Genomic DNA, 11,297 nt, shown 5'->3' with positions numbered 1-11,297 from the left:
ATAAGGACCAAATATGCAATTTACCCTAAAAATTATATCCATTACCAATGAAGGTGAGTGACTTTAGAGTTCAGAGTTTGGATAAGAAAGCTTTGATAGTGAAGTCTCTCATACCAGTTTGCCAAGTGTAGTGAGCCCATGAGGGTGAGTTTATATTTGTGAGAGAGACAGAGAGTGTGTGTACATGATAACTAAGAAGACAATCTATAATTGACTTCTTGGAAGAACTGAGATGAAAAGAACATGAAATAAGAAAAGGAAACAAGATAAGTAAATTGAGTCGACTACTCTTAGAATATGAGAAGAAAGAGAAAATAAACCCAAAATTAAAAAAAGAAAAAAAAATTCACGTGTTAAAAATCGGGTGGACCTGTGTGACTCACAAGTTAGCGTTTGATAAAGTACATCTCATAAACATAATTCCTTGGAATTAGTTGATTTTGGGATACTGTAAGGACTCAAATTGGATTTGACCCTGAGTACAAATGGGTTTTCAGCCCAATCAAGCCCAAACAATAAATTTGTAGAGAGTGGGTTAAAGGTTTAGGTGCTGGCCGTCGTTCACCAAGCATGAACCCTCTTTTAATAAGAAACACTTAGAGTTAATTTACAACTGGGGGAATGCTCCTCGGCCATGGGCCGAGGAGCCCCTTTTCTTCTCTTTCTTTTTTTCCCCCCTTCTTTACTTTACTTGCTTTTCTTATGTAGTCTTTATCTTCCTATCTCCTTCTTCCATCTGTTGATCATCTATTCGCCTCCCTTCTGGCCATCCGTCCCATCAGAGGCCTTATCGGTACTCAAGTGGTTCACTCTGATCAACGTTGCCCTGCTAAGGGGTTATATCCCCATTAATGCGGCCAGAGGGGTTAGGTGAATGCATTAAGTGTGAATATGACAGCTTGCTTTGGGCTTGTCCCCTCCCAAAAATTATCCTTAGTATGCCGAGGACGAAGAGGTCCTCGGCGTGGGTCAAAAAAGAGGCTTTGTCTAACTTAGCCTTGCCTGGTCAGTCCTCCTCGGCGCTGGCCTTGGGCCTACTACGCGATGGGCTGTGGCTGCCAGGCCCATGGGCCCCACAGATACAATTTAATTTTTATTAGATAATTTTTACAAAGTTTAGCTATAAAATTGGTTGTAGCCTTTTGTAACCTAAGACTACAACCTTACTCAATATCATTAAAATTACTACATATATTGAAAGTCTAATCCTTAAATTGCATGTTCTTTACGTTCTTAATACACATGTCAAATTTTGTGCAAATCGAATATTATTTACTATATGATTTATAAATTTATATTTTATGCATCCTTTTTAAACTACAAAAATTTGTAATTTAAATAGTTTATTGATGATATAGCCATTGATCTTTAATTTATAGAAATTTTGCAAGCATGAAGGATATAAGAAGAAAATGTAATTCAATGGTGGATCTGTCAATATTCACCTCAAATAAAAAGACATTGAGTAAAGTTGTAGATTTAAGTTAAAACAAATTTTGTTGCTAAACTTTGTCGTTATAACAAAGTGGAAATTAAACGTTAAATGTCTTCATTGAAAATAGAAGCCGTCACTTGAGTTACATGACTATTGGCTTTAATTCATTATTTTGAAAACTTGATTGAATTGAAAAGGTGACTCCACAACAGAATTTTTTATTGTTATTTTCCCTCAATTTTACAAATATGCCAAAGTTGCGGTGTCTAAAGTTGACAAATTTAAGTATTTATTACATTTATTATGATTAACTTTTCATTAACCTTCAAAAATTCAATATTTGTTTAAAACGAAAATATGATAAACTCTAGTTAATAACATTCAACATGACGACCTATAAAATAGATAGAAATAGAATAACTAAATAAGAGACAAGAAAAATCAATATTATTTGATATAAAATTTGACTCTTATAAGTAACCCAACTAATAGACTAAGCTCCACAAAGGAAATTTGGTCTCGCGATAGGAAATCCTGGGTCTTGTCTCTCTATCTCTCTGAAAGTGAGTCCTCTCCCTTTCTTAGGCAGTAGAAGTGTATTGTCCCTTCTAAGGAAGGAGAGTCTTTTGTCTCTCTATAGTAACAAGTTTACTTTGGAGCTAGTTGTTTTTTGGGGTTTTGGGAAACACGATTAATAATCAACCAAAGCAGCTAAGACAATGGAGGACTTGGCTGAAAAATGGAATTCTTTGTCTCTCTTAGAGAAGGAGAAAACAGGTTTCGTTTTACAAAGGGACCAACAAACCGGGGAATTCATGCTGGTTGTGCAGTTCTTGACTCCTCGCTTTCTTAACATGGAAATCATGGCTCGAACTTTCAAACAGTTGTGGAGGTCTACCAATGGTTTTAAGATTCGTAATTAGAAGGACCATCGTGTTGTGTTTGTCTGTGACAATCTGGGAGATGTGGATCGGATTCTAAAGAACCAACCTTGGAGCTTCGACAGACATTTAGTTATGTTGTAAAGGTATAACTCAGAGATTCTGGTGTGGGACCTTGTGTTCAAGACAACCTTATTTTGGGTTCAAGTTCATGATATACCGTTGCGTTTCATGAAAAGGTCTGTGGCTGAAGAAATCTGCAACACGATTGGGGAAGTCCAAAAGTCGGCGGGGGAAGTTGATGAGGAAGGTGGAAACTTCACAAGGGTCTGAGTCCTTGTTGACATATCTCTACCATTGTGCTGAGGCAGACTTATTACATTGGAGGGTGGAAGGAAAATATGGATAAGTTTCTTCGGAGAAGGCAGCAAAATTTAATGCAGAGGGGATTAATGAAATTTATGGGGGTGAACCGTTGAATCCAATTAATGTGGAAGGAGCAGATGCGTTACTCTCTGATCACGCTACCCAACCAAATTCGGACTCAATCACAACCAAATCACCTCCAATAATTGCTCCTAATTATAAGGAGGTGAATAAGGAATCCGGAAATTCAATCCCAATTTCGGTTATTATGCCAGAATTAATTGTATCCAAGTCAAGGAGATTAATGAGGCTTTAATGACTAACGGCAAAATCCTAATGGGAGTGAGATACCTACGGTAGTAGCTATTAGGGTTTTTAACTCGCCAACTCAGCATGCCACCTCAGGAAAAAATCAAAGTACACATCAGGCAGGGATTAGGGCAACACAGGGGAAAAAAAAAAAACACAACCTACAGAAGGAGTAAACCAAATTGGGTTAGCAGGGAGAAGGCTGTAACTGGAGTGCAAGTGGAAGGAAACCTTGGTGGAAAGAGAAGGGGAGTTTCTCACCCGGAGTTACCAAGCAAACATAGGCGGGTTTTTGAGAATGAAGGTGTGTCCTATTTCTTAATGGTGGAGGTTGGTGTCTAGCCCCACCAATCACCATGAGTTGTTTAATTTGGAATTGTCATGGGCTTGGGAACCCATGTACAGTGAACGAGCTTGCAGAATTGGTGCGGGTAAAAGATCCCTCTGTCGTGTTATTAGCCGAAACATGGGTAGATGAAGCTAGGCTAAAAGAGGTGATGAGGAAAATTCAGTGTGAAAACATGTTTGTTTATCCAATAACTTCGAGAAGAGGTGGTTCAATGTTTTTCTGGAGATTGACTATTGATGTAACTGTGGAGGTTTTAGGCACAAATTACATCGATGCATTGTTTTAAGAAGATGATAGGGCAGGGATTGGATTGATTATTTGAGATTGCCAAGGAAGGGCTTAGCACAGGGTTGAAATCATCCCTCTCCCATTAATTGTCGTGGAGTTTGAAACTTTGGCTACATCGAGTGCTTACAATTAGTTGCTGATCTGAGTTTAATTGTTGCCACCCCAGAAGGAGATTTTGACTCGTTCTCTTTGGTTTCTTTTAGTTTATTTAGTCATAAGGTTAAATGTTTTGCAAATTTATCTCATTGTTTTAGGTTTCCACTTGTTCGTAGACAAGGGAATAGTGTAGCTCACAACCTAGTTCGACATGCACGACATGTCACTGGTTTTCAAGTGTGGATGAAAGATGTCCCATTGTACACCATTGCTACTTATCTGGTAGTTTTGCTTACTATTTAATAAAGTTCAAAGTATTGATTCTCCAAAAAAAAAAAAAAAAAAAAATTGACTCTCATATCAAACATCCTTTTCCAAATGCGCCAACCTGCATATCTTAGGCTTGAATATTCAACAATACGAAATGAAGTAATACAAAATTTCTGAATGATATTATTACATAATTCAAAACAACACAACTTAAAATATGAGACATTTGAGAATTGTCATATATCAAGTCTGTCCATTGCATCAATCTTGAGACTCCTCCAATTGAATTTGCAATCAAAATATACTAAAACTATGAAAAACAACACAATAAAATAAAGTTAAAAAAAAAATTAGAAGATTATGATAATAGAAAAACAAGTGGTCAATTATATAAAAATTTATATTTAATGCACAAAAGGAAAAGTAAGAAAATATAAAAGTTTCTTATGTGAGTGGAGCCATTAGGTATGTCTTTTAAATTTTTAATAGTCATAATTATCAATAATTATCTGTATTAAGAAGTTTTCTATATACACTATAATTTATATCTACTAAGCATTAACCCTTGCTATACACGAAACATTGATTTTGACCATAGATGGGTGGTACCGAGAGAAGATAGAAGCGGGGGATTGGCTTTATTTTGGAAGTCAACGGTGAATTTGAAGATTGAAAGTTCACATAGGTATTTCATTGATGCTACCATAGACAAGGGTACGGAGGGAGAATGGAGATTGACAGGGTTTTATGGTGAACCAGAGACTACTAGAAGATCGGAAGCATGGGATAAACTTTGGCACCTAAATTCACGTCCAGGAGTTCCATGGTTGTGCCTGGGTGATTTTAATGAGATCACGAAACAAGAGGAAAAGTTAGGTGGAGCCATAAGGCCTCACAATTAGATGCAACTATTTTGGTATGTGATCGATGAATGCAGTTTCATGGATCTAGGTTATATGGGGCCAAAATTCACTTGGAGTAAGAACTTTGCAAATGGTAATTCAATTTGGGAGAGGCTTGATAGGGGTCTAGCTACAAATGGGTGGTTCTTAAAATTTCCAAATTCGAAGGTCTATCACTTATAGTGTGATTCTTTGGATCATAGACCACTACTTGTTGTCTTTGCTCCATTAGATTTGCCTCAACGAAAGAGACCCTTCAGATTTTAAGAAATGTGGTTATCAAACTCAGGCTGTGGGGAAACAGTGTAGGCTACTTGGAACCATTCAAGTGGGGCTGAAAGGAATAGGGAGATCCTTACAAAAATTAAAAAATGTGGGAAAGATTTGGATTGGTGGAACATAAACGTTTTTGGGAGTGTTCGACAAGAGTTGGTTAAGAAGAAGAAGTTGTTGCTTTAGGCAAAAAATAAGGCTATAATCAATGGTATAAATACTTGGGTTAGGGAGTTAAATTTAGAAATCAGTGTGCTTCTGGATAAAGAGGCCAAAATGTTGGCACAACGATCAAGAATTCAATAGGCTAGCCAGGGTGATAAGAATACCAAGTACTTCCATAGTAAAGCAACAAGAAGGTATCGAAAAAATCAAATTTGTGGAGTTCGTGATGAACAGGATTCTTGGAGGGTTGGTCAAGATGAAATTTCTAGAATTGTAATAGATTATTATCAAAAGCTATTCACATCCACCGTTCTTGATCCTCCTAGCATAGTTCTTGAACATGTGCCCCAAGTTATAATGGAGGAGATGAACCAAACCCTCAGAAGTGAATTTAGGGACAAAGAAGTCTTAGCTGCCTTGAAGCAAATGGCACCAATGAAAGCCCTTGGTCTAGATGGGACGCCTCCGCTTTTTTTTCCAACACTTCTGGAACATTATAGATTCGGATGTCACCTCCTTAATTTTATCATGGTTGAACTCAAGTATCCTACCTCACCCCTTAAATCATACCTTTGTTGCACTCATTCCGAAGATTAAAAATCTTAAACATGTGCATCAATTTCGGCCAATTAGCCTTTGTAATGTGTTATGCAAAATTTTTTCCAAGGTACTAGCCAACCGATTGAAAGCCATACTCCCCACTAGAGTCACTGAACACCATTCAGCCTTTACCAAAGACCATTTGATTTCTGATAATATTTTAGTTGCCTTCGAAACCTTACATAGCATGCAAAAACACAATTCACCTAAATCAGGTTTTCTGGCAATTAAATTGGATATGAGTAAGGCCTATAACCGTGTTGAATGGTCTTTCCTTGAAGAGTTGATGAGGAAAATGAATTTTAATGAGAGATGGATACATTTGACCATGCTTTGTGTAAAAACAGTCACCTATTCCTTTTTGATTAATGGTGAATCAAGAGGGCTAATTCATCCTACTAGGGGCATTAGACAAGGGGATCCATTCTCCCCCTTTCTTTTTTTGCTATGTACCAAAGGGTTGAATCGGTTGATTAAGCATGCAGAAAGGAATGAAGATATTCATGGATATTCTCTTTGCAAAAGGGGCCCCAAACTAACGCATCTGTTATTTGGAGATGATAGTCTTCTATTTTACAGGGCAACGATGGAGGAATGTGACAAAGTAATGCAAATATTGGAATCCTATGAAAGGGGGTTTGGCCAAAAGGTGAACAGGAGTAAGACCACCCTATTTTTTTTAGCAAGAACACATATGCGGACATCAAAACTAGTATCAAGCAAGCTTTGGGGGTCCAAGAAATTTTGCACTATGAAAAATACTTAGGGCTGCCATCATTTATGGGAAAAGGAAAAAGGCTAACTTCAATTACGTTAAGGGTAAAGTGTGGAAAAAACTTCAAGGTCAGGAAGGGAAGTTTTTATCACAAGCAGGGAGAGAGGTGTTGATCAAAGCAATAATTCAAGCTCTTCCAACCTATACTATGGGATGCTTTAAAATCCCATTGGGTTTGTGTTATGACATCGAATCCTTAATCAAAAAATTTTGGTGGGGTCAATAAGGAGATTGAAGAAAAATTTATTGGTTAAAATGGGATGAAATGACCAAATCAAAGATGGTGGGAGGCATGGGTTTCCGAGATTTGGCTCTCTACAATGACTCACTCTTAGCCAAACAAGCTTGGCGCCTTCAACACAACAAATCATCTCTTTTTTAAAAGGTTTTCAAAGCAAGGTTTTTCCCTAATTGTTCCATCGTGGAGGCCCGTGACTCAAGATCAGCCTCATATGCTTGGCGTAGCATACTCAAAGGCAGGGAGGTATTACAAAGAGGTGCTAGATGGCGTGTGGGAAATGGAGACTCAATAAAAATCTGGCAGCACTCTTGGTTGCCTAGGAAACACCCTTCATAACTTCATAAGTACTATCCTATCCTATCTCTTCTACGGAAAATGCTAAGGTGGCAGTGTTGATAGATGGAAGCATAAGGCAGTGGAATGAGGAACTAATTGATGGCATCTTTGCAAGTGATGAAGTAGCCACTGTTAAAAAAATACCTCTTGGCCAAATAGCATTAGAGGACGTTTTGATATGGCCACATTCTAGCAATGGCAAATACTTATGCAACTCAGGCTACTGGTTTTTGAAAGAGGAGGCTGAACTGTCCTATAATCAACAACCCTCAACCTTGGACACTCACCTTTGGAAAAATCTGTGGTCTTTCCAGGTACCTAACAAAGTTAGAAACTTGCTGTGGTATGCTTGTCCTGATGCTATGCCAACGAAAGCCAACTTAGTGCGAAGAAAAATCTGTAATTTTATTCAATCTTTTGTACCCTGTATTTATTGTGTGATTTAATTGTAAATGTTGTGTGTTGGAGAGAGAGAGTGTGAAGACTCAAGCAATTGAAGATAGAAGATTTCTCGCAGGTAGCTCACTACTAAGCGTCTCGCGAAGTGATGCATGTGCCCTACATATGACTAGAATGCGAAGAGTCAGTACAACTGGAGATAGTTGTGTTTCGCGAGTAGCTCACGAGTAAGGCCTTCTCGCGAGACACTCATAAAACATTCTGTTTTGCCAGATTATGCTATTTGATACACACTTTTTGTACCCACACTATATATACCTACATTACCCATAAATATTGAGGAGTGCTTTTGAGAGAAGACCCTAGCCACAAACCTTAAGAGTTAGAGATTGTTATACCCACATTTCTTTACACAATTGCTTGTGGATTTTCCTTAACTCCTACCTCTCCATTTCTATACCATTGAGAGGTTGATAGCCCAAACACTTACCACACACTTTCAGAGTGTCAAGTGAGGTTTTGGTGCTGCTGGGAAGTATTGGAAGAAGCCAAGGATGGCAGATGCAATATGGAGCTTGTTACGGGATTCGAAGAGCTAGACAAGACACGGTTCCAAGAAGCCTTGTTGGAGTAGGAGCTTAGAGGGCTTAGGTACATCGGGTAGATTAGGCTTGGAGGGTCTCTTGCTTACCCATGTATCCCAACTGATTGTCTAATGGATCGATTATCGCTTGGAGGGCGGCATAGAGGTTTTTTGCCGAGTTCTTCAGTTTCCTCTTTGATAATACATCGGCGTGTTATTTTATGTTTGCATCTTTCTTCCTTACTCTTTTACATTGCATTTTACTATTGTGTTGTCTTTTTTATGGTTTAGAGTAGGTTGTTTGTTTATGATAGGTCACAATCTGAATGACCCCTTGTGATTAACCCTAATTAATTAATTTAGCCAAGTAATTAATTAATCAATTAATCATGCAATTTTATGGAAGCACAAACAAATCACCAACAACTAAATAAGCAGCGGAAAATAAATAACACGGTGATTTGTTTACGAATGGGGAAAACCCTAATGGCAAAAACCCCACCGGGTGATTTTCAGGTCATTACTCTCGAAACTCCACTATTATCAAATCAAGCGGCTACAAGTAAAGGAATCCCAAGTACCTTACCAACCTACAGTTGAACCCTTACCCCAATACCTAATTGGACTTGATCTATAGTGACAGTCTCCACCTTTTATGCACGGCTCCCAAGTACGTGACTAACCAATGCGCGGATCCAAGTACGCGACTTCAGAACACCAATTGAGGAAGAATGGTTGACTGCAAAGTTATTCAGTTCATCCTTTATGATGAATAGCTGGAAGATGATTGGTTACAAAACCCTATGGTGCAAATACACAGCAACTTCTTGATGGAAGATGAACTAGGTCAAGTATTTTGTCTGTTGATCACAATTTGCTTAAACAGAGATTGCTCAATGATAATGCAACTTGTGTCACCCTTGACGGCTCTTAAAATAATCCTTTTATATGTTTAGGGTTAGAAGAAAAGAAGGCCCAAAAACATATTCACGGATCCCAAGAAAATCAGATTGGAAATCTGACTTTTTAAATCTCGACAGATAGCAGGTGTCGAGGTAGCTGTCGAGCAGCTGTCGAGCTTTAAAAACTTTGCACTTCAGCTTGCTTTCTCTTGGACAGACTTGATGACTTCAACACTTGACTTTGAAACATTGTTTCTTGAAGTATTAAAAACACCTAGAACTACCCAATTACAAGCAGAGTGCGTTTTGTCAAAAGATTAGCCAATTTACATAAGTAAGTGACATATGTTCTTAAACAAGTTAAAACATATATGTCCTAACAGTTTATCTGCTCGCATTTACATTATTCCACACTTAGTATTAAGTCAGTGTAAAATCTATCGAGCTATAACTTTAATTTGGGGGTCCAAATAGCTCTTGTGTTTTCAACACATTTTCGAGCTTGCAATTAGTATCAGAGTGGGTGCACTTGTTGTGGTTTAACTACCTTAGTGCAATCCTTAACCCTGTTTGAGATGGATCGGTCTCAATCTTTAAATGCTCCACCATATTTTGATGGTAGCAACTATGCCTTTTGGAAAGTTTGGATGAGGTCATTCTTGTATTCAATAGATGATACTGTTTGGGATGCAGTAGAAGTAGGATGGATTAGGTCGGAGGCCGCTAAATCTGCTTGGAATAAGGTAGCACTTGCGGCAGCTAACGTTAACAGTAAAGTTTTGAATGCTATTTTTTTGTGGTGTATCTCTAGATGAGTTCCATAGAATTTCTCACATCACTATTGCTAAGGAGGCATGGCAAATATTGGAGACCACGTATGAAGGAACAAAGAAAGTGAAGGATACAAAGTTGTAGATGCTAACCACCCAATTTGAGGAGCTGAAATTGAGTGAGGATGAGTCATTTGACTCTTTCTATAGTAAGCTGAATGAAGTGGTTATTGGCAAGTTTAATTTGGGTGAGAAAACGGAGGACTCCAAGATAGTAAGGAAGATTCTTCGTTCATTGCTAGAGAGCTTCCGTGCCAAGGTTATAGCAATTGAAGAGAGTAAGGATCTTGATGATATCAAAGTCCAAGAACTGATTGGCTCACTTCAAACTTATGATCTGTTATTGCCCTCATAAAGGAAGAGCAAATCCCTTTCTCTTAAGAAGATTAATGAAAGGGTCAAAGCTCGTGACTCATTGGATGAGGATGTTGTTGAAAAGGAAGTTGCATATCTTGCAAAGAATTTTTGAAAATTTCTGAAGTTCAAGAACAATGGGAAATTTGGTGACAAAGGAAAATTCCCAAGTTTTGGCAAAGATAAAAGGATTTCAAAAGGAAAGATGGAAAGAAGTCCCAATCTACTTAAGGAATCACTTGCTTCGAGTGCAACAGACATGGACATGTTAAGAGAGAATGTCCTAATTATTTGAGAATGAAGGGTAAGACATATGCCACAACTCTTAGTGATTTGGATTCTTCCAAATTAGATTCAGAAGAGCGCTGTGATGGAGAAGGGAATTACTTTACTTTTATAACAATTGCTTATGTTGAGTCATTAGAGGACTTGAATTTGCTTGTACAAGATCTTGGGGAGCATAGTGATAAGGAATCAATGGGAGTTGTAGAAGAATCAGATATTGAAGAAGATGAAAGTAAAACATGCCTTCAGGAGAACTACAATTCCCTTATTGAAAAATCAAGGGAATATGCAAGGGTGGCCAAGGTAGCTATTAAAAAGATGAAGAAGGCAAAGGAGGACTATAGAAGTCTTCTAGTACGTTATAAGGAGGCCAAGTGTGAGATAGAGACGCTGAATGATGAGCTGACTGAAGCTTACACAAAGGTCAAATTCCTTGAGCTTGAAGTGATTCAAGCAAATGCCAAAGCAGAGCGAGTTTCTTCCAAGAAGTTTGATGAAGTCCTTTCTCATAAAAAACCTTTCTCCGACAAAACCAGACTGGGATATACTAGAGAAAGTAGTTCGACTGTCAATGTCTCCAAGGAAGTGAAGTTTGTAAAAGTCAAAGAACCAATGGTAGCTACCACAAAGGCTGAGAAAGTGAAGGAGGAGAAGAATA

This window comes from Quercus suber, unplaced genomic scaffold, assembly GCF_002906115.3.
Source record: "Quercus suber isolate HL8 unplaced genomic scaffold, Cork oak 2.0 scaffold_342, whole genome shotgun sequence".
NCBI lineage: Eukaryota > Viridiplantae > Streptophyta > Magnoliopsida > Fagales > Fagaceae > Quercus > Quercus suber.
This window is presented reverse-complemented; position numbering follows the sequence as displayed.